The sequence below is a fragment of the Sinohyriopsis cumingii genome, chromosome 17 (assembly GCF_028554795.1).
Source record: "Sinohyriopsis cumingii isolate HCF-2022 chromosome 17, ASM2855479v2, whole genome shotgun sequence".
NCBI classification, from domain to species: domain Eukaryota; kingdom Metazoa; phylum Mollusca; class Bivalvia; order Unionida; family Unionidae; genus Sinohyriopsis; species Sinohyriopsis cumingii.
In genome coordinates this window covers 108151472-108177567 of record NC_142977.1, presented here as the reverse complement: position 1 = coordinate 108177567, position 26096 = coordinate 108151472, and the positions used below count along the sequence as shown (strand labels likewise).

The following is a 26096-nucleotide window of genomic DNA, read 5'->3' as shown; positions in this document are numbered from 1 at the left end:
CCAGAACAAGAAGCCCATTTAGTCTCCTGTTTTGCCAAACACTTGGTGGAAAAAAATGACGGAATTGATCAAGAAAAATTGCTATGGATGTCAAAACGATCATCCCAGTCAAATTCAACACGATAAATGCCTGATACTGAGTCAAGAAGAAAAATTGGACGAGTATCTGGACGAGGCTTGGAGTCTCATCTCGGACAAAGACGTGTTGTACCAGTGGTATAAAGACTTGCGTGAACATTCTTGTCCACCATTAACCACTCAAGAGATCCATCGTATCGAAGCTCTCCTGAATCAGAGTGAGGAGACGAAACGAAGAAACGGTTATTTGTCAGACATTTTCAAGCAAAAAGTCAGGATCGAATTGACGACGTATTATTATCTGTGAAGAAGAAAACAACACACAAATGGATACCTGGGAACTTTATTACATTTTGAACCACAGTTCGTATACGTCTTCTTGGAATCCTGTTGTCTGTGCTAAAGATGAACTCCCTCATCGCAAACCTAAAGACCATCTAGCTTACGTGATCAACACGGACGACAGTCATCTCCCTGGAACCCACTGGGTAGCCGTTTACTTTCCTCAAGAAGGATGTGTGGAATATTTCGATTCGTACGGATTGCCCCCTTTGGAAGACGATATCATTGACTTTATGAGAAGAAATGCTCAGACCACCCGATTCAATAATGTGAAATTACAAGGCACAGATTCCTTGGTGTGTGGACAGTACTGTGTGTATTTTCTGCATCATCGCAGCCTAGGTTATTCCTTAGAACATTTAGTGACTCATTTTGATCCTCGTTCTTCTTCTATAAACGATGTGAAAGTAGATCGATGGTTTTGTGACCATTATGCTTATCTTTTGTCTCAAGCTAGGAAACGTAGTGTCCATCAATGGCCTAATGATTTCCAACAGTGGAAATCACAATTTCATTCACAACGTTGTCAGCCCTGTTTAAAGTAGACTGTATTTGAAGAAAAAATGTTTGATGTTATCATGTTGGATTATTGTTTAAAATATGTTAGAGTTGTTGTTTAGTGTTAAGTGATTTTTGAATAAAAAATGTTGTGTTTTGAAAAACAATGCCTTTGTCTTTTGTTTAGCTATAAGAATGTTGGATTGATGCTCTTTAATTTCTTACTATCCCTCTCATGACACTCATTGAACGTTGCGACTCGAAAACCGTGTGGGGGATGTTTTCCTTCACGTCCGCGCTTTGACTATACGAACCGGGTTGTTTCCAGTCTAACCATCCATTGTCGACTCATCCTCCTAAGAAGATGTGCTCCAAACTAGCTAAGCTCAACGAAGCCTACGTGAATTTGCATAGGGTCAGACACAGTCTGATACCGAAGCCAGAAGAGATAGAGAATGTGAGAATGCTAAAAGTCACTGAAGACCTAATAGAAGAGCTCTTCAGAGAAGAAATGAACAGGGAAAAAGAAGAATGGACAGAGAAGTGCAGACTTCAGAGACAGCAGCAACAGCAGCAACAACAGCAACAACAACAACAGCAGCAGCAGCAACCTGAAGCTGACAGAGGCTTTGTCGATTGTCGTATCGACACCAAAGAGTTCTTCTTCTCTTTCCGAAGAAGCAGACCTATCGCCAGAAAGTCTATCCTCAGAGGACATCGCATTCTTCGAAACTAAAAAAGATTGCCATAGCAAACAAAAAACAGCCCTTTTCAGGGCTACCCCAATACTCTAGAAAAGAAATAACTATTAATTTGCCAATGTGTGTAGGTAGAGTAGTGTGAAAATAAACACTAACTCTTTTATAAAAAATGTGAGGGTATGTGTTTGTGTATAGGATTGTGTGTTTGTAAGTGCTAACGTAAGTTGGTGTGGATAGTAGATTAATATGATGTTTGAGGTGTATATTTTGGGTTAGATTGGATTGCTTTGCGTATGTAAATAGTATATTGAAGTGATTTATAAAAAAATTTTAAAATAGTAATGGGTAGCATAAAAAAGTGAGTGAGTGTTTCTTTTAGGTCGGCGCGTTGTTGTTGTTTTTTGGTCATGATCTAGGTAAGATCAATTTTATGTTTTTAGGGGATGTTTTCGATCACGTCCGCGCTTCCAGTATAAATTGAAACTCGCTCGGCAGTCTAGCTACCCTTGTTGATTGATCAACACCACCAGAAGAATGAACACCAGAATTGTGAAACTGTTAGAACTCCAGATGCACCTGGAATATGCCAGGCGCATACTAAATGAACTGGCCGCGGAGGCCATTGTCGAAGAAGCAAGAATGAAAGAGGAGGAGGAGGGGGAGGAAAGAAGAAAAGAAGAGGAGGAGAGAAGAAACAAAGAAGAGGAGGAGGAAAAGGAGAGAAGAAGAAATTTCAGAATCCCAGAAACCGAAAATTGGGATTCTGAAGCCACATCTCCTGCCTCTGCACTCCCAAGAAGAAAGGTGAAAGGAGACTGGGGAAGAAGATGCGTGTGTGGCGCCAGACCAGGAAGGTGCAACCATTAGATAGGTGCATCTGGAGTTCAAATAAAAAAACAGCCCTTTTCAGGGCTACCCAATACTCTAGAAAAGAAATAACTATTAATTTGCCAATGTGTGTAGGTAGAGTAGTGTGAATATAAACACTAACTCTTTTTTAAAAAATGTGAGGGTATGTGTTTGTGTGTTAGTGTTTGTAAGAGCTCAGGTATGTTTGTGTGAATAGTAGATTATGGGTTTATTTATTGTTTCTTATCGTATGTGGAGAGTATAGTTTTGGTTTTATTATATGAAATGAGAAAGTAGGGGATGTCTTCCTTCACGTCCGCGCGTTGTTGGGTCATGATCTAGGTAAGATCAATTTTATGTTTTAGGGGGATGTTTTCCTTCACGTACGCGCTTTCACTATAAGAACCCACAGTATTCGTCGTTCAAACCATTCTACAAAGAAGATGGCTTCTAACCAAATTGACAAAATGCAAACATTGCAAGACGTTTTGGACAATTTAGGAATGATGGAGCAGATGTTAATAAGACTCGTTGAAGACCACTATTCCTATAGTCCCCATCGTGTAAAGATGGAAATTAATAACTTAAGAAAGGTAAAGGATATGATAAGTGGTGTCATGAAAGAGATAAAGGAGGAGAAGGAGGATGAAGAGGAAAGGATAAGAATACGCAAATGGAACGAAAAAATTGAAAAAGAAGAAGAAAATGAGAAGAGGAAGAAAGAAGAGGAGGAAGAGAAGAAGAAGAAAGAAGAGGAGGAGAAAAAAAGAAAGAAAAGAAGAGAAAGAGTGTAGGAGATAAAATAAGAAGTTGGTGGAGAAAAAGAAGAAATTAGAAGCAGAAGAAGAAGAAGAAAAACCAAAGGCCCTTTTCAGGGCCAGCCATATTTCTCGAAAAGAGATAGCCTTTCAATTGCCTACCCCTTTTTTCAAATTTTTTAAAAAAAAAAAAAAAATCCCATGTTCAATTCCCCTTGTCCCTAGACAAGCCCAAACTCTATTCCTCATGTTAATTTCCCTTGTCCCTAGACAAGCCCAAACTCTATGTTAAATTCCCATTGTCCCTAGAGTGGCCCAGCGTTTTTCTCCATGTTAAATTTCCATTGTCCCTAGAGTGGCCCGGGGGGGGGGGGGTCTGTAATGCTAATTCCCATTGTCCCTAGGGTGGCCCACTTTACTACTTGCATACATTACTATATTAACTGCTGCTTACATTACTATATTAACTGCTACATACATTACTATATTAACTGCTACATACATTACTATATTAACTGCTACATACATTACTATATTAACTGCTGCATACATTACTATATTAACTGCTACATACATTACTATATTAACTGCTGCATACATTACTATATTAACTGCTGCATACATTACTATATTAACTGCTACATACATTACTATATTAACTGCTACATACATTACTATATTAACTGCTACATACATTACTATATTAATTGCTGCATACATTACTATATTAACTGCTACATATATTACAATACTACCTGCAATATACATCACCATGCTAATTGCTGCCGGCGTAACTGCTACATGCATTTTACAAATTGCCCTAAATTACTGTGTTGGTTGCTACAGGCATTACTATACTAGTTGCAATGTGTATTGCTATATTGATTGCTACATGAATCATCATGCTGATTGCTACATGTTTTACAATCCTAATTGCTAAAGGCAGTACTATGCCAATTTGGGCTAAATGTTGTTAATAAATTACTAATTAAGTTCCCTTTATATTACCTTTTCCTTCCCTTTGTGATGAAATGCAGTGCCTTAGTTGTAACTTCAATTGCACCAAGATTATCTTATTCATATAAGGCTCGAAGCTGGACACAAGATATCGTAATATTATCATATGTCATGTTGCATACATTATAATGAACGTATTCTCAAGTACACTTAGGCAGATATTATTAAGATAACTTCCCTGCACATCCTCATTTCTGAATATATATATACTCGTACAAATTCACAAGACCAATGAAAGAGTCTTATAAAGCACAAATGAGAAATGTTGTAGCGTTACAAATGTGTAATAAACCTAAGGTATGTGTTATTTGTATATTTACATATCCATTTACAACTTCGTTAGAATTTAGTGACTATTTGTTGATTATGATGAGTTATTATTAGCAATCAGACAAAGACTTTGGTTTGAAAAAGTTCAGTTCGTTTTTATTATTATCGAAAAATATACAATTGTCTTAAGGTTTTGTGAGAAAGCATTCTCTTGCAACAAATTCAAGTATCCCAAGAGCAATGATCCTTTGGTGCAGACAATGGGACTACATTCCCACACCACGAAAGTACGTACTGACGAAATATTGTTTTACGAAACAAACAATTATAAGAACGAAAATGAAAATGAAATTTTATGTATTCTCTGAGTTTTCCTGAGATTTAATTATTTTTACTGCCTGACCTTAAAGATTCAAGTGTTCCATGAAATATGTTGTTCGTTGACTTTAGATATCTCGACTAATAGTAAATAGCAATACCGGACTCCAATAACATTTGATAGTAATAACGGACTCCGATAATGTTTAATAGCAATACTTGTCTCCAATAATTTGTAATAGTAATACCGGACTCATATAATGTTTAATAGTAACACCGGACTCCTATAATGTTTAAAAGCAATACCGGATTCATATGATGTTTAATAGTAATACTGGACTCATATAGTGTTTAATAGTAATACCGGACTCCTATAACGTTTAATAGTAATTCCGAACTCCTATAATGTTTAATATTAATACTGGCCCCCAAATGACGATCTTGTGGGAGAATCAATCGATGGGTTTCCTCTCCACAACGTAGAAATAATGAAATTTCAATTGAAATTACCCATCTCTAATCATTAGGATTTAATTAGTTCGAGGGAAATTACTGTACACTATTAGATGGCTCAACTTTTGTTTTTCAGAAATGACTGCGTAGATGTGATAGTCATAGGAAATATACATAGATATGACCTATGATGTGCTTCCTTGATTCCTGTTCTCTTCTAGAGAAAAAGGAAAGCCAGAAATTAATCATGCATGCCCGTCTCTAACTTTGCGCGCAGTATTATCCTTTTTTCTTCTCATGTAAATAAAATTTCTGCAGTAAAATAAGATATGCTCTTGATCGTTTTCTGATGAGTCATTTCCTTCTCAGAACAGTAACAAAATACCACTGCCACTACTATTAATTTAAATGAGACAAATAAATCTATTTTTATCTAACATTTAAAATCAAGTATTAATACGATAGATTTAGCGTTTAGAACGAAATCACGGACACTAAAGTACTAAATCAAATCATTTAGGATATGCTTAATCTTGCAATAAATATATACTCTAGTATTAGTAGTCAGTTCGTATCAGACTGATATTATATCCTTCTTGTGTGACATTGAAACTATTATTTACAGGTTGTTTTATTAAATGATGATGTTGCTCGTTTTAACTACCGTTTGATCTTTCCAACTGCGACTGTAACTGTATTAAAACACTGAAAGTTTTAAACATCAATCTAAATCAGTATTTACCTAGGACGATTGTATCGGCTTGCATTCTGCAGTAATATAAATTATGTAAAATAATTCTTACCCCATCTAAATATATCGAGAAATCTGCCTTAGATTTCGTAACTTTTGGATTTAAAAAACGGTTTACAAATAAAATCTATATTATCTGAGTTAACACAGAAGCCTCTTCGGCACGTGAAAATTTGCCCCATTTTTTATTTCGTTTTGCAGCGCTTTGGGTTAATTTGTCAGATCCAACTCCTTTTGTGTCTTTGAAAAACATGGAGCGATAAATAAATGAGGATGAATGCTCTCTTCCTGTGTCACTCACTCTCACAGAAACAATGACATTTGAACTATTTTCTTCCTCTTGTCCACTTGTTTGTTTTTCATCAGAAACTTTCCAGCGCCTACTTTCTAGTGATCACATTTCGCACACTCTCGAAAAGCTTATCATTTCTCATGGTGCAAAATGATGAACTAAATCGGTCTGTTTTCCAGTGTTTTCTTTCTATGAAAACTATACAGCATACCAGTATTAGTAATAGCATTTTTGTTTTCCTAGAAACGAAACCAGAGACACCTGCCTTCTAGGAATCATATCTATATGATAACAGTATCCTGTACAAAATATATGAGGGCACCGGGTGGCCGAGTGGTATAAAGCGTTCGCCTTCACCGAGCAACTGCCATCTCACCTGTCTGCGTCGGTTCGAATCTCGGGCTCGGCCAATATTGGTATGAGAGAAAGCTTTACAGAGCTTCCCGTGGGTCGGTGGTCCTTACCTGGGTTTCCCTGGTTCTTCCTTCACGGAGTTATAGTGGCTGCCATATACAGCCTATCGTGAACTGAAAAATTGCGTTAAACCCACAACAACAATTAACAGTTATGAAGGATTTCAACTGATATTGTCGAGCAAGCATTTTTAGGTTTCAAGAAGTAACCATGCGTGCTGTTCCTGAAAATACTAATGTTGTTGTTGCAATTCCTGTTCTTCTTTTCGAGTGGTTCGATTTCAGTCATACCTCTTATTTTGAAGAACGACACATGCTTCCATTCTGATACTTGTGGAAAAGCTGTGTGATTATCAGTTATTATAATACAAGGAAATATTACAAGAAACGGTGGGTAAACGACCATGTGGAATAAGCTAGTAATGATTTTATTAGCGATTTCAATAGAATGCAGTAGCTGTTGTTTTGACTAACTAGTGTACAGATACCTACAGTGCGTTCACCGTATTTCCTCTTGTGTATACGCAAGTTATGGCATAAAACCAAAATATGTTGAAATCTATCAGGATCCAAGGCTTAGAATTCTTTACATAGTCCCAAACATCATCTACGACCATCTATTGTTTCAAGTGTTCAGCAAGAAAACATTTGTCTGCGCAGCCAAAAATGAAATATCTAGGGGCATATTTTATATCTAGTTAACGTAACTAGTACACAAAGTTCGCACAAAGTTGCAATTTAATGTTGCGATCTTATTCACAAGAAACTTAAGACCCTGTATAAGATGTTTGATTTTGCAAGCTTACATTGGAGAGAGACATACATACGAGGTGAAAAATAATGTTTTCATGGTGTGTGTGTGTGTGTGTGTGTGTGTGTGTGCCTGTTTGCGGGGGAATGGGGTAATCAATGAGTTAATCGATCTTCGCCTAATATTCGCCACTTACTTTTCGAATGTTTCGATAAAGATGGTTGAAGTTGACGGGATTTTTTCCTCACAGTTGAAACAAATATTTTATTTATTCCATAAATATTTTGTCCTATGTTATCCGACGTGGAGGATGGTCGATTAGTCTGGTACAAAGAGAAATAAACCCTATATGAACTGTTGGAAAAATAATTTGAAGAAGCTCAGTCGTAGCAACAGGAGTAACAGTCAACCAAATTGATGGAAGATTCAGTGCTTAAAAAATATTTTAAAAAATAAATAAAAAACATGACAGAAACTTTGTTGTCTTAAATGTCAGTAATTTGTATAACTGACAATGTAGTCTGATAAATCATCCACCCACCCACCCACCCCCAAATTTGTGTTGATACTGATGGACGATATTGTGGGACTGCATGCAAATCTTTCCGGAGCAAACCTGCGGACACTTTAGACACATACAAGTAATTGGTACAGCCATATCAAGCGCGAAATTCAAAATGGCCACAGGACAGATGGTTGTTATTCCACGTAGATTTACAAGTCAACAAACTTAGGATTTGCTCCGGAAATATAATGTATATGTCACCAAAAGAACCCTTTAGCCTACGGTAGCTGCACAGCCACGAGAAATATCGGTGAGTGTATAAAGTGTACACCGATGTGTGCAATCAAATTTGGAACCAGGTAACTGCAGCTTTTAATGAATAGCTGATATCATTCCCTCACCCGAAAATCAATATCATAACGGGTGAAGGGTTGATTTATCGGCCTACTGACAATGTAGTATCCGTTTTCATCATGAAAGTAGGTATCGCAATTACAAATCTTTATTGTGCTTCCGAGACCACACGATAATAATATATAGTTTATATCACGATAAATGGATTATAAAATCTACAAATTATTCTGGTGCAAATTAAAATTATAATCGTCTGATATAAGATCCTCTGGTCCAAATGCACTATATTGAATTCAGCAACAAAAGTCGTTTTAATCACACTTACTTAACTGGCTTTAGCATATATCATTTGGATAAATTCGATCATTAGCTGAAATCAGCGTTCTAAGACCGACAAACCTGCCTTGTAAAATTGACGTCAATGACGCAAAATGCCAAAATCTCTATGAAAGTTTGATTTTTGTATAAGGTCATTATAAAGCATTTGATAGACTGTTGCTTGCAATTATATCCTTTCCTGATATATATTATCTTCCATATGTAAGTATGTATATATATATATATATATATATATATATATATATATATATATATATATATATATATATATATATATATATATATATATATATACATACTTACATACGGAAGATAATCAACACTTTTATTACAAGTTTGGTCGTATTTTCTTCTTTCTTAACGAATACATTTCAACAAACATATGACATATTATAGCTCTCTGTATCATGACGAATGCACAAATCAAACTATTTTCTATTCAAAAGAGCTAATAAATTTCTAAATTCATAATATTTAAAAGATTAATCAATGATAACTGCAGATAAGTTACCAAAACCTGGAAAGACGACGATGGTTTAGTCAAATTCATCGAACTCGACCACCCCGCCTCATGTATCCTATTCACAGTGTAGCTGCATAGCATGGTTTAATATGAATACGTAATGCCTATTAAATCACATTTTGTTTGCGTCCAAATAAAATTTCAGTTAAAACTACGCAGCCATATTACACATTAATGAACATAATAGATACACTTGCAAGAAAGAAATATTGTCCTGCGGTTATTCACGCTTAGAATACATAATACCGTATATAGTCACTTAAAATGCGATTCCAACTGCAAATAACGTAGATCCTGATCTGCCTTCGCAAAATACTCTGGCAGACCAAAGTCTATGTCGTTTGTTCTACTAATGAACTGCTGATGATGTCGAAGATAAATGTAATTTCTTTGTTATCCTCCATACCTGTCACTTAGAAAATCTGACATTGATCATTATTATGGTCAGAAGTCAAGTGTGTATAAGCTGTTAAAAATTGTTTTAAAATTACAAATTCAAACAATCTCTCTCTCTCTCTCTCTCTCTCTCTCTCTCTCTCTCTCTCTGTGCATCCCGCCCCTGTGTATTTATGTGTACACATATTTTCTTTAGCAGACTAACTTTCCTTCCACATATTATACACCTCAGGAACAATGTCAAATACAACACTTGGCCAATATATTTCATGGAGCAGACCGGAATGTCCCCATCCGGTTATTCAGGTCTTCTAAAGATCTAATCTTGACCTTCCAAAGATCTTGGTCTTCCAAAGATCTAAAATGTCTCCATAATGTATAGATCAGCTTTTGAAGTCTTGCCTGCATATACACGGCACCATCTCGAGTCTGTTACAGAATAAATTTTAAATTTTTAGGGCCAAATTATAGCCATATTCTTTGAACTACATTGAAATATCTCTAAAGAAAAATTGCATCATCTTTTCGGATTTCCTTTTCACACTGATGGACTTGCAAAACCTTATAGACACGTTCTTTCTTATACAATCTGGAAAAATTAGTATATATTGTAGGCAGTCAAGTCATAATGTTATGAAGGGAAAATGAAAGTGTTGGTAAAACATCCAAAGCTGCCCTCCAAGTCGCTGGTTTCCTAATGGAAAACTTCATATATTGATTTCAAATATTATAAAAAGCGGCATTGGATATACTTGACAAAATATGTGTAATGAAAACTGCTCAAACTTGAAAACAGGAAACCCATCATTGGAGAGTGACATCCCCAACATAGAATAAAATCCGAAATATTCATAAATGTTATATCACAATCGAAAAGTATAAATGTTTCAATGACTTGTGTCTTGATATATCACGATAACATAATCCACGATGTCTTTGAATGCCTCTGTAATACGATGTAGGTTTTAGTCAAAAGGGTAATGAGCGCTTTGTAATTCAAATTAATAATTTAAATAAATAATTCCTCTCAAATTATATCTAAACACAACTGCAAATGATTCCAGAGCAGGGTCATAATAAAGGTATAAACTATTGTTTACCAAATCCTGTATAAACTATGTTCACTGTACCAAAGACACGATAAAATTGCCTAGCGAAAAATCCAGGTTTGAACTCAAATCCAAGTAAACTCTTGTTTACTTCATAGAAGCATGACAAAAATCAGGTAGGCATTATACCCAATCGAGGACAAAAATTAAGCACACAATATACATATACAAAATAAATATGGCTTATACACTTAATAAATAATCTCATTAGGTTAACATTGTTGCTACAGGTCAATACCAAGCAAAATAGTCCGATAAATCAGCCCCCCTCCCCAATATGTGTTAGTAATGATGGCCAATTTGTTTGTGTGATGTCATCCATTCATTGTAGACAGATCTGTCCGCAAGTATCGGAGTGCATTTTAAACACTTACCTGGTAGTTTTCGTATCTCTTGAGCTACCGTCCGCTGAATGGTCCTTTTGGTGATATGTACAAACTATTTACAGATCGAATGCATTGTTTGAGAACTTGTAAATCGATGGGAATAACACATGCCTTTGGCATGTGGCCACTTTGAACCTCGTTCCTGAATGTGGCCGCTACCAAACATATGTTAAGTGTCTAAACTGTAAACTGTAGTTTCCGGACAAATTTACATGCACAATTAAACATTTTAATGAACAGGTGACATCAAATCATTAAACTATCCATCTGTATCAAGATAGGTTTGGGGAAAAGGGGGACTGATAATTAAGACTGCAAGCGGTATAGACCGCAGATAAGTAAAAATATTCACCGCTGCGTTATGTGATAAACACTAGCCGACATTCGATGAACTACATCTAGCCGCGGCGAAAAGAAATGGCGACGGAAACGTGGAAGGCTGACCTAGTCATGAATGTGATGGTCACCAGAAGCCGACAAAGACTGTAAATCTTTCAACCTAGCACCAATGCTGAAAATCAGTTGCTCCAGCACTCGTCATCTCAAGCTCGGGAATCCTGTGCTACATGACCTTGGGTCCAATGCTGTTCAATACTCAGTTAATAACCTATGCTTGAGTTACAATACTACTACACGACAATAAGTATGAAAGTTTAAAACTGGGTTTATGTTCCGATGGTGTGTTTTTTTCTTCACAAGTTTGTACAGACATCAAAATAAGGTCTGATATAATTATTATTATTATTAGTAGTAGTAGTAGTAGTAGTAGTAGTAGTAGTAATTACAGCACTATATTATTGTGCGATAATATTTTGTAACATGCAAGGGGGTCTAATTACCTAGCGACTCAAACAACACCTGCGTGAGTCTAGCTTGAAGTCAATGTTTCCTCTATTTCCAAATATCTTAACACAACAGTCGTTGCCAGCTGAAACAATCTTTCTTAAACGTTTAAACATCAATAATTGTATATGATCACGTGATTGCCACACATCACGAAACTCTAATTTCACAATGACACGGGCTTTCTTGCATCACATTTGTATGACTCATCACTAAGCTTCTCCAAGTCGAAGATTGGTACTTTACGCCATGCACCACAAAACATGACCCAAACATTAAGTACAAGGATTTTTTCCTATCTCAAATTACTAGACACGCTGTGAAGTGTCGAATTTTGAATTACAGAAAATTTTAAAGTTGAATGCATTGAGCAATTAAAGTCTTATCGCATTTAAGCCAGAAAGTCTTGGTGAAGGGTCACTTGGACCTTTCTTCGTTCATCTCCCCCCACCCCCACCCACCCCCATTTCAGTGTAAACTTCAAAGGAACAGAATTCCGACCCAGTGAAATTGACCGGGGTATCTTAACACGGTCCTTAGAAAGTAAACATTTGAGCTACTAACCCTAACCGCTTGGTAGGAATCTATGTCCACTTATCATATTTTCAAAAGGAAATTTTCACGCACTGTCGTACACAGATTCTGAGCTGTCTAAATCTGACGATGGGAATTATTTCTTTGGGAAAGATTAGGGACCACCGCTTACGATTGGGTAGAATAGTTAGGGCGTACACTTTAGAACAATCTGACTTTAAAGTAACGACCCTAGTCGAAATTCTTTAGTCTGAAAATTTCCTAGAAGAGAAAGCTTTATTCGACTACGGTGAAAGCATAAAAGTGGTTAGTGCTTTCCTCGTGACACAAGAAAGGGACCAGGTGGTCGTCGTGTAAAAAGAAAGGCATGTTTAGTGCTAAGACGCACAAATCCTGAAAGAAAAAATAGCGATAAGGTACGCAACTTTAGTTTCACGAAATATTCTATTATTTGATTGTTTGTTTTATGCAAATGTGTTGATGCTAGAGTTGTTATGCAATTTATTTTATTCAATTTCATGGAAAGTGTTGTTGCTAGAATTGTTATGCAATTTACCTTAAATTATACAGTTATTAGTTCATTGATAGAATTGATTGCATGCGATCCAAATGTTCACATGTGTAAGATTTCATATGGTTATATGAAATAACTTCGTTTGTTGTTAGGACGCTGCAGATCATCGTGAGTTAACGATAATTACCTAATTATATCTGATTTTGTAATGCTTGGATAATCTTGTAGTTAAGCAATGCCATGAATTATATTTCTTTTGAATTTCATGCAATAGTAATCAAACATGTTGTGGCATATGTAAAATGATACGGTAAAATTCGGTAGACGTTCACGTGGTAATTTAAGACCTGCCGCTGGAAAGCGAGATCAATGTCCTACCGTACTAAGTCAGAATTTACGCGGTGTGTGGATAGCAACAGGCTCTGAATAACTTTAAGTGACTTGTATGTACCTCTAAATAGTGGGTATACGGAATTATGGGGTAAATTTGTCCTTTAAGAAACAGCTTCTGAGAGGAAGACGAGACAGTCCGAAGACAGGAGTACGGGGAAAAGAAAGAAAGAAGGACGAGGTCGGAATAAAAGGACCAGGAAGTCCAGGAAGGGGCAGAACATAGCGTTTAGGAAGGATGAACTAGAAGACGTTGATATACGGTCAAAGTGAATGAAGGTGATTCAATCGATCGTGGACATTGCGCTCTTTTCGCCTCTCGTTATGATGATGTAATAAATCCAAATTGGACACACCAGTTAAATTTTACTTAGATAATCTAACCTGAAGTGGTATTGCCGTTTGAATTTGTTCTGATTATATTTGTTCTTTTCTTGTCAAAAGGGGGCTCGTATTGTTTATTTCTTCCTAGTATTCTCGCTCAGTTCTCTGTTGAAATTCCATTCTTCTTTCACTCCCGCAGGGCTATAATATCGAGGGAGGTAATCCTTTGAATAACGCCAGCCAAACCCAATTAACCACCCCTCTAACTAAGATGGCGACGTTACACACGTATACATTAGAATATCCACAGAATTCCACGTGTGAAGAAATTAGGAAGTATCCAGTTTAGGAATCCATGCTATCATAAAGTTTAGTAAATACTGTACATTATGATGTCTGCTTCCAGAAACTGACTAATTACTTCCCAATAATAACTCATCATAATCAACAAATAGTCACTAAATTCTAACAAAGTTGTAAATGGATATGTGAATATGCAAATAACACATACCTTAAGGTTTATTATACATTTTTAACGCTACAACATTTCTCATTTGTGCTTTATGAAAATCATTTGGCAAATTTGTCAGTTTGTTGTTGTTGTTGTTGTTCTAGGGTTTAACGCCATTTTTCAGCACAAGATAGGCTATACATGACGGCCAATATAACTGGTGGAGGAAGAACCCTGGAAAACCCAGGTAAGAACCACCGACCCAAGAGAAGCTACTGGCAGGCTTTCCCACGTACCCACGCTAGCCGAGCCTGGACTCGAACCCACGGAGGCAGAGGTGAGATGGTAGTGATCCGGAACGGTGAGCGCTTTAGACCACTCGGCCACTCGGGGCCCCAATTTGTCAGTTTGAGAAACCTATAAATTTTAAATACTTATAAAAATATAAACGATATGTTTCACTTATCATCAAAACCCTGCAATTTTAATTCGAAATATTGAGAAATTCATTTTTCCCTTGTTATGCTTCTGTCGTTCCTAAATACCTTTAAAAAATTAACACTATGTGAAAATGACTGTTCGTTATTGAGAATCTAAATGTCGATAAGTCGAAATTTGATGAACTCAGAGAACTAAAGCAATTATTGCAAGTCTGTTTACTTAGTGCTCGCTTATGATCCATTAACTCTGCGTTGTATTTTACCATGTGATTGACGTGGATGGCCTTGCAAACAGTTTAAAGAGTACCTCGTTTATGGTCCATTAACTCTGCATTGCATTTCACTATATGCTTGACCCTTGTGACAATTTAGCAGACACATTTAATAGATCCATGTTTATTATAAGCTGGTAATAATACGAAATTAATGTCTTTGAAAATGTTTGGTTTCTTAGCAGTGTTGTGAGAAACTGTTCATCCTTATAATTTTTTGGGGGAAAAAGAACCCTTTTAACCGGTAGAAATTCAACAGATATCACCGTAAAAATCGTTGACGTTGCAAACAAGAATTTTAAAACTATCTACTTTATTGTATCACCATCAAAAATACATGTTCAAGAACCACATCAATGCTTTATATTTATTCTTGACAAAGTTTTCATGAATATGTATACATGAAGTATTTAACACATCTTGCATACCGGATTAATTTAAGATGATTTTCTTTCAGTCGATAGAATTTCAGTTAGCCAAAGCCTCGGGTACAATCAAATTGTTTGTTTTAAACGGATGAAAATCAAAGACTGTCATATTAAGAAGGATATTAAAAGGACTTAAGACTGTTTAGACGGATAAAGATATCGACTGTTATTTACAAAAGTAGTCATGATGATAGTCAAACTTGAGCACATTCGTAGTCATATTGCTACAACATAAGTTTATTTCAGATAATTAAAACCATACAACAAAGATATGCATCTACGTGTGTATTATGATAATGGCAATGAATTCCAAAACCAATGAACATATACATTACATCAAATTCACTATTTTTTTTACGGCTAACAAGTTTTTGCAGATTTCGTGGTAGCAGAATTTTCAAGCACGAATTCAGGAATCATAAGAACAATGATCCTTCTTTGGAGACAACAGAACCAATTTCCCAAGCCACTGATTTGCGTACCAACCAAAATGCTTTTCTTCAAACAACCTTTAAAACGAATAATTTCACGCATCTTCTTTGATTTAGTCCTTGCCAAATAACCAAATGATTAACGTGTTCTATGAAATAAAATGGTCATGTAGTGAATTTTGCTAATAAATGCTTACTTTAGAAGGTCAAGTTGGCTGTAAGTGTGTCTAATTAGGCTTAATTGTAGTGCTGTTTACTTCATTTGATAATTTTGTGGGGGAATAAATTGAAGGCTCTGCTCTCCACAACGTAGAAATGATCAACATTGCAATTAGTAATTATTAGGATTGACATATTTCGACTTAATGTACACTTATAAAATTTAGGGAAAATCCATCAAATTACTAAGTAGATGTTTAGTCACAGGAAAATACACTTGGATGTGACGTATTATATGACGTATGTTCATTGCTGTACTTGTCAAGAGGAAACAACACCCTGAGATAAATTATTCACTTCCGTCTTGTACATTTCATGTGATACTATCCTTGCTTCTTCTCGTGTGAATTAATTTTTCTCAGCTAATTGCACCCTACCTCCACTTAACTCTCTGATCATGTGCCGGCAACACAAAGAGGATATTTTATTTTTCTACATCAATAACGGATATATTTCGTCGTGTGGTACAAAACAAATGTGGTATTTTAACGAGTAACTTCGCCACTCGTTAAAATAAATCGTTTTTGTACCACAAGATGAATTATATACGGCATTAACATAGACAGAAACATTTTTAGTTTTATTATATACCAAACGTGCTCCGAGTCGAAGCTTCAAAGATTAAATTCACTCTTCCGCACACTACCTCCACCATTTCGTAAGTTCACCCCACTTTCAAGCGGATGCATCGGCTGATCGTAAAAATATCAGCTATTTGAGATAACTATTCATTTGGAATGAACAAATCTCTTGCAATAAACACCATTTTGGACATTTTGTAAACTATTTTACCCTATCTGACCACAAAGGCCAGTCTAATTGCGCGATGATACATGCCGGGTTTTTCCCCTGTCAAAATAGTTAAAGGGGCAACGCTTCGTAAAGACGCAAACAGTGACGAATCAAATAAATTTGGCAAATAATAATTTCCACGTATGAGAAGTAATGTAGTTTCATGTATTGCTCGAAGTCACAAGATGCTTATCCTTGCTGTAAATACCACTTCAAGTGGCTCACACACTCAAGTGTAGCATGACAAGGTTGGAATTTTTGTCAAAAATATTGGGGTTATACAAATATGAAAAATATTTCAACAATATTTTTCCATATTTCATACTAAACTATATAAAACAAACTGTAAAATTAAGAGGGGATGAATATTGTACAAAATCGCTTAATTGACTGATGATGCATGTCCTTGTATATCTAGAAAGACTATTGACATTACTAACTAAAGCTTGCGATTTTGCGACATGTACCATGAACGAACAACACTGATAGTTTGAAACGTTTTATCTAAACATATTTTACAGGATTTTCATTTAACTTAAGTACTTCTCTATTTGTGGACACCTCTCAACCTCGCTGCAGCACAAAGAAACCACTTGTCCCGGCACAGAGAAACGAGAAACCACTCGTCCCAGTACACAGAAACTACTCATCTTAAAAAAGAGAAAACCGTTAGAGCTTTAGAGATGCTCATTCTTTTTCCAGATACCAAAGGCTTATATGTCTGCTTTTCCCTGTGCCTCCGAACGTTTTTGAATGGATATTTTTCCTAATGAAAACAACAACAACAAAAAATACTGTTGAAGACAATTTCGACTGAGGTTTACATTTGTTTTCTGGTTTGGTTTTTCATTTCTTCATATGGAACCGGTTGACTTTCTCAAAAAAGAGCATACTAGTATTTTGGGATTTTTGTTACTGATGTAGATCAAAGCCTTCTATCCCCCATGACTTCATCCTCACATTACACGCGAATGCATGTAAACCCATAACGCGAAGTTACCACGAGGATCCCCGGCAAGAAGAAAGTCACGCGTGGTAGGAAAACAACCTAGATCAGTAACCAAACAAACCCCTATTATCATACTTCTTGATACGAAAAACATACGATTGATGATTATGGTTCCAGATCCCGGAAACATACGAGTTTGCTCCCATAAGTGAACTTCTTTTAAGGCGCATCAGTCAGGTCATTATTATTAATTGTGACTATACCATATATGTGATGACATTGCTACAAGAATATGATTACACTGGACAACAAATTTTTACAAAAGTCATGTTACTGAAATAAAATTAGTCAATTCTTATCAATTTTTATGTGCTGAACACGAATATGACAGTCAAATTGCAAAATTGGCTCTAGTTTTTTTGTAATCTGCAAGAAATTAATGTTTACATAACGAAATGCATTCCAATAGTAAAAGGTCAACTGTAATAGCCTACCTATAAAAAATCAAGTCATTGACTACATCTTAGATTTCTTCGCCTGTCTCTTGTACAGCTGTTCGGGAGCATCTCTGAGGAGTGTCCAGCAGTAGTCAGCCAGCATTGTAGTGGACCATTTTCCCTGGTATCTTTGTTCCATTGTTGCGATATCTTGATGAAAACGTTCGCCGTGTTCATCACTAACAATACCACAGTTGCTAGGAAAGAAATCCAAATGGGAATGAAGGAAGTGAATCTTTAGAGACATATTGCAGCCAAGTTTCTTATACTTCATCAACATGTCTTCTACTAGTTCCTTATAGTTTTCTGCCCTAACATTTCCGAGGAAGTTTGTAGAAACTAGGCGAAAAGCATTCCATGCTTGTTTCGCGTCACCTTCCAGCAAGTTGTTGAACCGGTCATCTTTGAAAAGCTCTCGAATCTGAGGACCCACAAAAACTCCCTCTTTAATCTTTGCTTCGCTGAGTCGAGGGAATTTTTCATGCAGGTATCGGAATGCTGGCAAAGTCCGGTCAATGGCTTTCACGAAGTTCTTCATCAAACCTAGTTTGATGTGAAGGGGTGGTAGCAAGATTTTCTGAGCCTCAACCAGAGCTGGGTGTTGGATATTCTTCTCTCCAATGGCTACATTCTGCCTGTGAGTCCATTCCTTCCTCATGTAGTGCATTTCCCTTGCTCGGCTATCCCACTCGCATAAGAAACACATGTATTTTGTATATCCTTGCTGCAGTCCCATTAAAAGGGCAACTACCTTCAAATCACCACAGAGGTGCCAGCTGTACTTGTTATACTCAATGGAATTCAGTAGCTGCCTTAAGTTATCGTATGTCTCTTTCATGTGGACAGCATACGCTACTGGAATAGATGGAAGAATGTTTCCATTGTGCAAAAGCACAGCCTTGAGACTCAGTTTCGAAGAGTCCACAAATAGTCTCCATTCTTGTGGGTCATGAGTGATTTTTAAAGCATTCATGAGGCCCTCAATATCGGAACAGAATATCAGATTACTTTCCTTTCTGAAGAAAGGCTCCAATTGCTGGTGGCGCTTTCGATATGCAGTAATTGTGACATCTTCTTCTAGAAGATTCCATTGTTGGAGTCTTGATCCTAGCAATTCTGCCTTGTTCTTTGATAAGTCCAAATCACGAATCAGGTCATTTAGTTCTTCCTGTGTTATTCTGTGTGGGGTTGATGATGCACCACAGTGAAAATCTGGATCACTGCATGCTGATGGACCAGGAGAAGAACAGGTCGACTCACCTTTGTCTTCGTCAGATGAATCAAGAGAATATTCTGCTGGAGGTTCTGGAATAGGAAGTCCCTCACCATGTGGAACTGGTCTCAATGCAGACGGAATGTTTGGGTAGACTATTCTCGACTTCTTTCGCTTCGTTATTCCGCCGGAAAGAGGAGGAACCAAGCAGAAGTAACAGTCATTTAGGTGGTTGCTTGGCTCTCTCCACACCATTGGGACTGCAAACGGCATTGATGACCTTTTGCAATTCAACCACTGTGAAAGCTGTGTTGTACATGTAGCACAGCATATATGCGGAGCCCAAGGCTTGTCTTGGTCACCAACCTTGCATCCGAAGTAAAGATGATATGCCTTCTTCACTTGAGAATTGATACTTTTCTTCTGGTTGGCAAATGTCACTTCCCCACAAATATAGCAAAAATTGTCCGCGGTATTAACACACTTTCGAGGCATTACTGTTCTTTATTGTACGTAAATGGATAAAATAATAAGTTTTATGTAACAGTAGCTTGAACTGTCTCGCACAACGTCTAAAATATTTTAAATGCTGAACCTATCTGATTGGGCTTTATATAGTACACTGCTTACGTCAGCTTCAGCAGCCGCCTGGCATTAGTATAATAGGCCTACACATGTATAGTACACTGCTGACGTCAACTTACTTCAGCAGCTGCATGGCATTAGTATTGCATTGCATCAGAAAATGATGCAATCAACTGTGGATGATGTGAGCATGATGGTATTATGCAATGTTACATCATTATTCCGGATGTTGCTGCAGTCCTACTGGAGAAATTTACACAGTGAAACATAGAAAATGAGGTATATGAATATCTTCAAACCGAGAGCCAATACAAATTTTTCACGGTTATATTCGTGTTCGGCACACCAAAATACTACAGATTAGGGCCTTTTCAAGTCAGTAATGATTGAGCCCAACAAAAACATCATAGATTGATTAATGAGCGTATCTAATGGTGGATTCACATTGTACGAACAATGGAATGCTTCGAATGCCACAAAGATTATTAAAACGCTATTTCACGTGTACGCGTCTTACAGATTTGTAAAAGAGACTCAACAGATGTACAGTTTTTCAAATACTTATTCGGAATGTCCCAAAAAAGTCATTGACATAGGGATTGCATTGGAAGAAGAACGACGTAACTCGGTCAAGCTTGTCACAATAAGCGTGAAAAGTCATAGCATGATACTGTGCAAGAAAACTTCAAGTCTCTGACATTAGCCGTGTCGCCAGTAAGCGAACCTTGGAGGAAGATACTGAAATGAGACGTGAAGACACTGACATTAAAATGAAGTTAGCGAGGATCACCATATTTAAAGAAATATTTTAAGTATTAATATACATATGGCATCCATACTCAATAAGCAATGAGAGATTTATGAAACAGTTTCTATATCCAGAGAAGCAAAACCATAGCCGAGATATATAAACACAACAAAACGTTTAGAATTATTGAATTTGACGTTGTGTACAGAAGTATGCGGGTAAACAGTTATGAGTTCTTTTAGCTCATTTAGGCCGGCATTAACTTAAAACACATTTTACACAAGTTTGTAGACTTATTTATTACTCATTATACAGATTGCAAGCCTGCTTATTTACAGGACCTTCGTACAATATTTCAGATTACCATAAATGACGAACTTACTCTTCGTAGTACTGTATTGTTACTGTAGAGGTCTCGTAGAGTACCTTAGGTTGGGGTGGGATGCTCCCAGTATTATTTTTAATTATTACAGAAGACCCACCCTGGCTCGTTTTTGTTAGAAATTGAAGTAGTGATAGAGATGCAAAGCTCCGAGCCCCAGTCAGCGATGCCGACAGTTAAATTACTGAATACACAAAAGGTGAAATTCAAATAAACATCAAATTTAATGCCATTCAATCACAGACAGTCCTTCCTCAAATGAAATTCAATATTCAAAACCCTATCACTCGTCTTTCACTCGACCAAGTGACGGCCTATTTCATCATCTGACTTAGTATGATAGATTTTCCTCCTGTCCTGTGTTTCTACTCATCTGTAGCATTTCTTGACTGGTACCCAGAACGCCTTCAGTCCAACAACCACGTCCTTCACCCTTCCACTTCCTCCACTTCCGTTCTCTCCTTTTCTTGTCTCCCAGAGACTCGGGACCAACTGTACCAGGGTATTTCCTTCTCTGTCTCCTACAGCTCCTCCGGTCCCTAAAAGCTTCCTGTCCGAAGCTCCTTTGTAATTCCCAGAATAACAATGTTTCCCGCAAATTTCGAATGACGTCGGAGTAGCTTATAACTTCCTTATGTAATTCACGCAAGATGGTTTAGCGACTACTGACGTTTAGTTTCAAGACACTAGATTTCAACTTGCGATTCCAATGGTAGCCACGCCTTGCTCAATTCCGAGTGGATGTCGATTTATCCATGGTCTACATAATTAGCAGACATTGCCCCCTCCCCGGCAGTCTGTCAAGGGTGGATTTACAACCCCCACGTGATGTTCCTTTGAGCCCAACACCGGCAATTCATGCCACTTACCTGTGAATTGCACGCAGCCAAATAAGGCGCCAGTAACAAGTTCCTATGGCCATGTTATATACAACTGGCTTCCCACCCGTGCTTTTGATGTCGGCTTACACTATCGTAACATAAGCCGGCCGGCCAGCTGTGTACACATCGCTTTGACACTCATTGTTCGCAAGGCTGACACTCGCAACATTTATGAAGCGAATAATTAGCTCAGGGTCTAGCATATACATGATGCAATCTGGCTATTGTTCCTTACTTATAACGTGACAGTTACCTAATTAAATAAAGATTCCGGATATATAAAATGATCAATGGCATTAGAATGCAACCAGTTCAAAGGTGTATACCTTGGAAAATATCAACTATGCAACAGAACATGCCATTATGAATTCTGTAAATCCCACTTGCTCGCGTTACGTGCTGATTTCAATGCTCGACCATGCCTTAAATGTGGTATCGGGGTAAAGTCGCGTCCAACATGCTGATCTGTTAACGAATAGTATCATGCGCGTAGGCAAGGACTCGCCAGCGCAACAAATACAGAACCTCTTGTCTTAGAAACAAACGACGACGTCAACGATACATAAGTCGATGAAATGATTGCCAGGATTGAAGTGATTGCAGCTACTGATTCTGGTAAAGTAAAGATATTATAAAATATTATTGACAATAAGCAATAAGATAATGATTCTCCGATATATACTAGCATGCCGACTGAAAACTAATTCAAGCGAAATTCGCGACAGTGTGGGATACAAGCGCAATAAGAAAAGCCGAGATGCATGTAATCTTAGGACTCTCTACAGTTAAGCAGCGTATGACTGTAAGTAACTTCGCGAAATAGCATCGCAGTATTATATCAAGATTCCTTCACGAATCAGGTACACCGGTGGTGGTTGGCGACGAATAGGAGCGTCACCGCTGTATTTCATCTCTATCGCTAATGAAGCTGCCGCAAAAGCACCACGACTGCAAGTCACTGAGTTTGAGTTACATAAACGTCGTGGTGATTTAAGAGATTTAAAATATTATCGGAACATTATTCCGACCAAATACGAGCCAGGTAAAGGCGAGGTGAAACTTCTTGCAAAGATGCGTCCGGGCAATATATTAACGTTACAGCATACAGAAACCTCCTTGGTTAAACTGAAGATTCTTCTACGTGTGTTCTTGATTATGCCGCTTACTGTGACAGTGAATATGCATTAAAAATCACAAGCCAGTGGAATCTCGTGTAATCTTCAATCGTAAAAACATAGATGTGCTCTATATAAGAACGATACGCACACGTGACCAAAGTGATCCGAGAGAACTTCAGCATGTTCATTATATTTCTTGGTGTTGACGCTCATGGCCTTGCAAACATTCATTGAACAACTCGTGAGGTGAGATTGGGAATATGGTTGTACGGGTCATCGGAACCTGGATAGTTTCCTCACTATTGACCAGAACTTCCTAGGGAAACTTTAACGCAGATCTGGACATGACAATTTAAGCAACCATAATAAATATTACTTCACAACCTGAGAGTGACACCAAAGCAAGGCATGGAGCGCGACGCCACAAAGCTTCCCGCGAATAATAGGAACTAATCCGTAATGATATAGTCAGTCGCAAATGTAGCAAAGATATATTACAGTCCTGAAAGACTGCACGGAAAGATCTCACAGAGGGCTTCTAACAAATGATTGTACCGCTGATAAAATCCACGCGAGAAACCTTGGAAGATTTAAAGAAGGTTGCGAAAACATATTGTGACTACGATGGGTCCGGTTGTTAGAACACCACGAGCTACTGAACACCTGCCAGCGCAGATGGAGATATTCCAAGAAGTCATATGGACCAAGTGGGGAGTCAGGGAGATTATTGACTTTAATGAAGCTTGTGGCGAGTACTGTGAAGATTATAAAAAATAAGTTAAGAAGTTAGCAGAACGTTCACAAAAGTCTGTGTCACAATATACAAGAATTCTAAGAGGACAAAAGGAAGAATAGAAAAAACCAAAGGACGTAGAAATGACTTGGTGGACCGTATAACCCCCCACGAGTTTATGAATTTGTTAAAAACAATCGTAGGGTCAGTCCGCGTAGGCAACAGCGTACCAGACGTCATCAGTGAAGCCACATTGATTTGTCAGTGGTTGCTCACCAAAGACGTCATGGACCCACGAACGTATCGCGTGTTGATGCGCGAACAAACTGAAGATATCCATGATATACATAACACCAATGATGAATGCTGAGGCGATTCTTTGCAAAATCAATGCTGTAACGAAGTGTGTCGTTGCAAATACAATTAAGAGTGTTAACTCTTTCATTTACATTGCATCAACGAAACCAGAATTTCATTTGGATTTCTCAACAGCAATCATCGCTGAGGAATGTCACGCAATCGAGATTGGACTAGTGTCGTTGCGAACTTATTACAGTTGCCTAATATCTGACTGCGATCGTGTTGGTCCCTGGCGCAAATAATTCGCTTGAGTTATAAAATGGGCCCCTTTCCGCCGCCATTGCCCATCGCCCCGGTGGTTACAGATGGACTGGTGTGATCCTCTCTGACAAGACTCTGGTGTTGGCAGAAACATGTGGCCGAATTAGTTCACTGACGAAACAACAAAACATCCGTAACATAATAATTTAACCTGTTACTTTTTTTAAAAAACAAGTCCTATCAAGAAGTTAAAGTTCACCTTATACCAAATCAGTGTGCGAAAATAAATGCCTCGCCATTAACCAATTTTGATTTACTCGCTATGGCAAAGTCAGTTTAATATTTCGAGGTGACTTTCTGCGGGATGAACTTGCACCGAATATCCTCCGCAAGTGGGAAACTGTGATTGTTTATCTGGATTTAACAACAGCACCTGGAACTGCTTTGGGTCGAATACTTGGTAACGCCTCGACATCTTTTGTATTTTGCGCCACCACTTTAAGTTGCTGTTTTATTCAACGCTACCGTTGCAAGCTCGGCTGGACGGCCCCAGACACGTATATCTTATCACTAAAGCACTACGTGCACTCCAGCGTTCACCAACACCAAGCGAGCTTTATGATTTAAATTGTCGCTTAAAAAATACGCTTAACATTATATGAAACGCCGATTTATATTTATTGACGTGAAGTGGTAGCAACACGACGCGGTGCTTATGTAAATCTGATCAAGTTTGTCACCAAAGCGGATTTTACTGAGTTTATCAAATGGGTCATTATTCACGTCGACACGCGAGTACTTGTGATTTCCCAATATCAAACTGGAAAACTTAAGACGTCTAACGTGGATATTCAAAATTATGTTGTGAGGCTTCGAGGCGCCGTCGCAAAAGAACTGGCCGAAACAGGGACTCTGGTATGCCGGTTGCGTTTATCAAAGACTACGTCGACACAAATACGGTATCGAAATATCAAACGTCTGGCGATAAAATGAGTAGAGACCTTATTATGAACGGAATCGAATTCACAAGATTCCTGAGCCCACAGATGATACTGATGTTGCAACAATGCTATGTAAAAATGAAAATCAGTTCTATCAAGGTCGTGGTTGGTAACAACAAGTTACCAAAAAGTATAACGGCGTATGAACCACCAGAACCAGTACTTTGCGCATATCATCTATCAAATGTAGATATTAATATTTTTATCCTAGTGGTCTCTTTAGACATGCTGATGATAGATACGGATATTATTTCTTTAATATGCACATGTCTGCTATTATATGGGCTTTCTTGGTATTCGATTAGTATCACAAAGACAATCACTCAAAGATCCTAATACTTTTGAATTTAAATACCAGAATCTATGAAGTGGTTATTCAATTCAGTTCTCAATGACAAGTCACTAAAACGTTTATCAGTAACAGGCTCCTAAGATGAATAAAGACAAAAGAATTGAGACACGTGGATTAAATATTGCAGATGAAGCGGTATTATACGTCTTTGGCGTTTATGTTCAAGATTTTTTTTATTACATATAAGATATGGATTCTGAACGCGGTAATGATGTTGCGGAATTCGTCGACGGAGTGTTGAAGCAGCTGGCCGCCAGTGATGCCAACATTGACAATAATTTGGTTCCACTTGTCGCAGAATATCTGCTTCAAAAATTATGGTACTAACAATAGAT

At 37.5% G+C, this 26096-nt stretch overlaps 2 protein-coding genes across 2 annotated transcripts in view; both read right to left on the bottom strand.

Moving 5' to 3' along the window:
• LOC149779640 (apoptosis regulator R11-like) overlaps nt 1–26096 on the bottom strand; it is a 104663-nt gene that overhangs the window by 72723 nt on the left and 5844 nt on the right. The window lies entirely within an intron of this gene.
• The window catches only part of LOC149779639 (apoptosis regulator Bcl-2-like), an 88320-nt gene continuing 82613 nt past the window's right edge, over nt 20390–26096 (bottom strand). The window contains exon 3 of the mRNA XM_089940448.1: nt 20390–20723. The gene's annotated coding sequence lies outside the window, so the exon portion shown is untranslated. The remainder of the gene's footprint in view (nt 20724–26096) is intronic.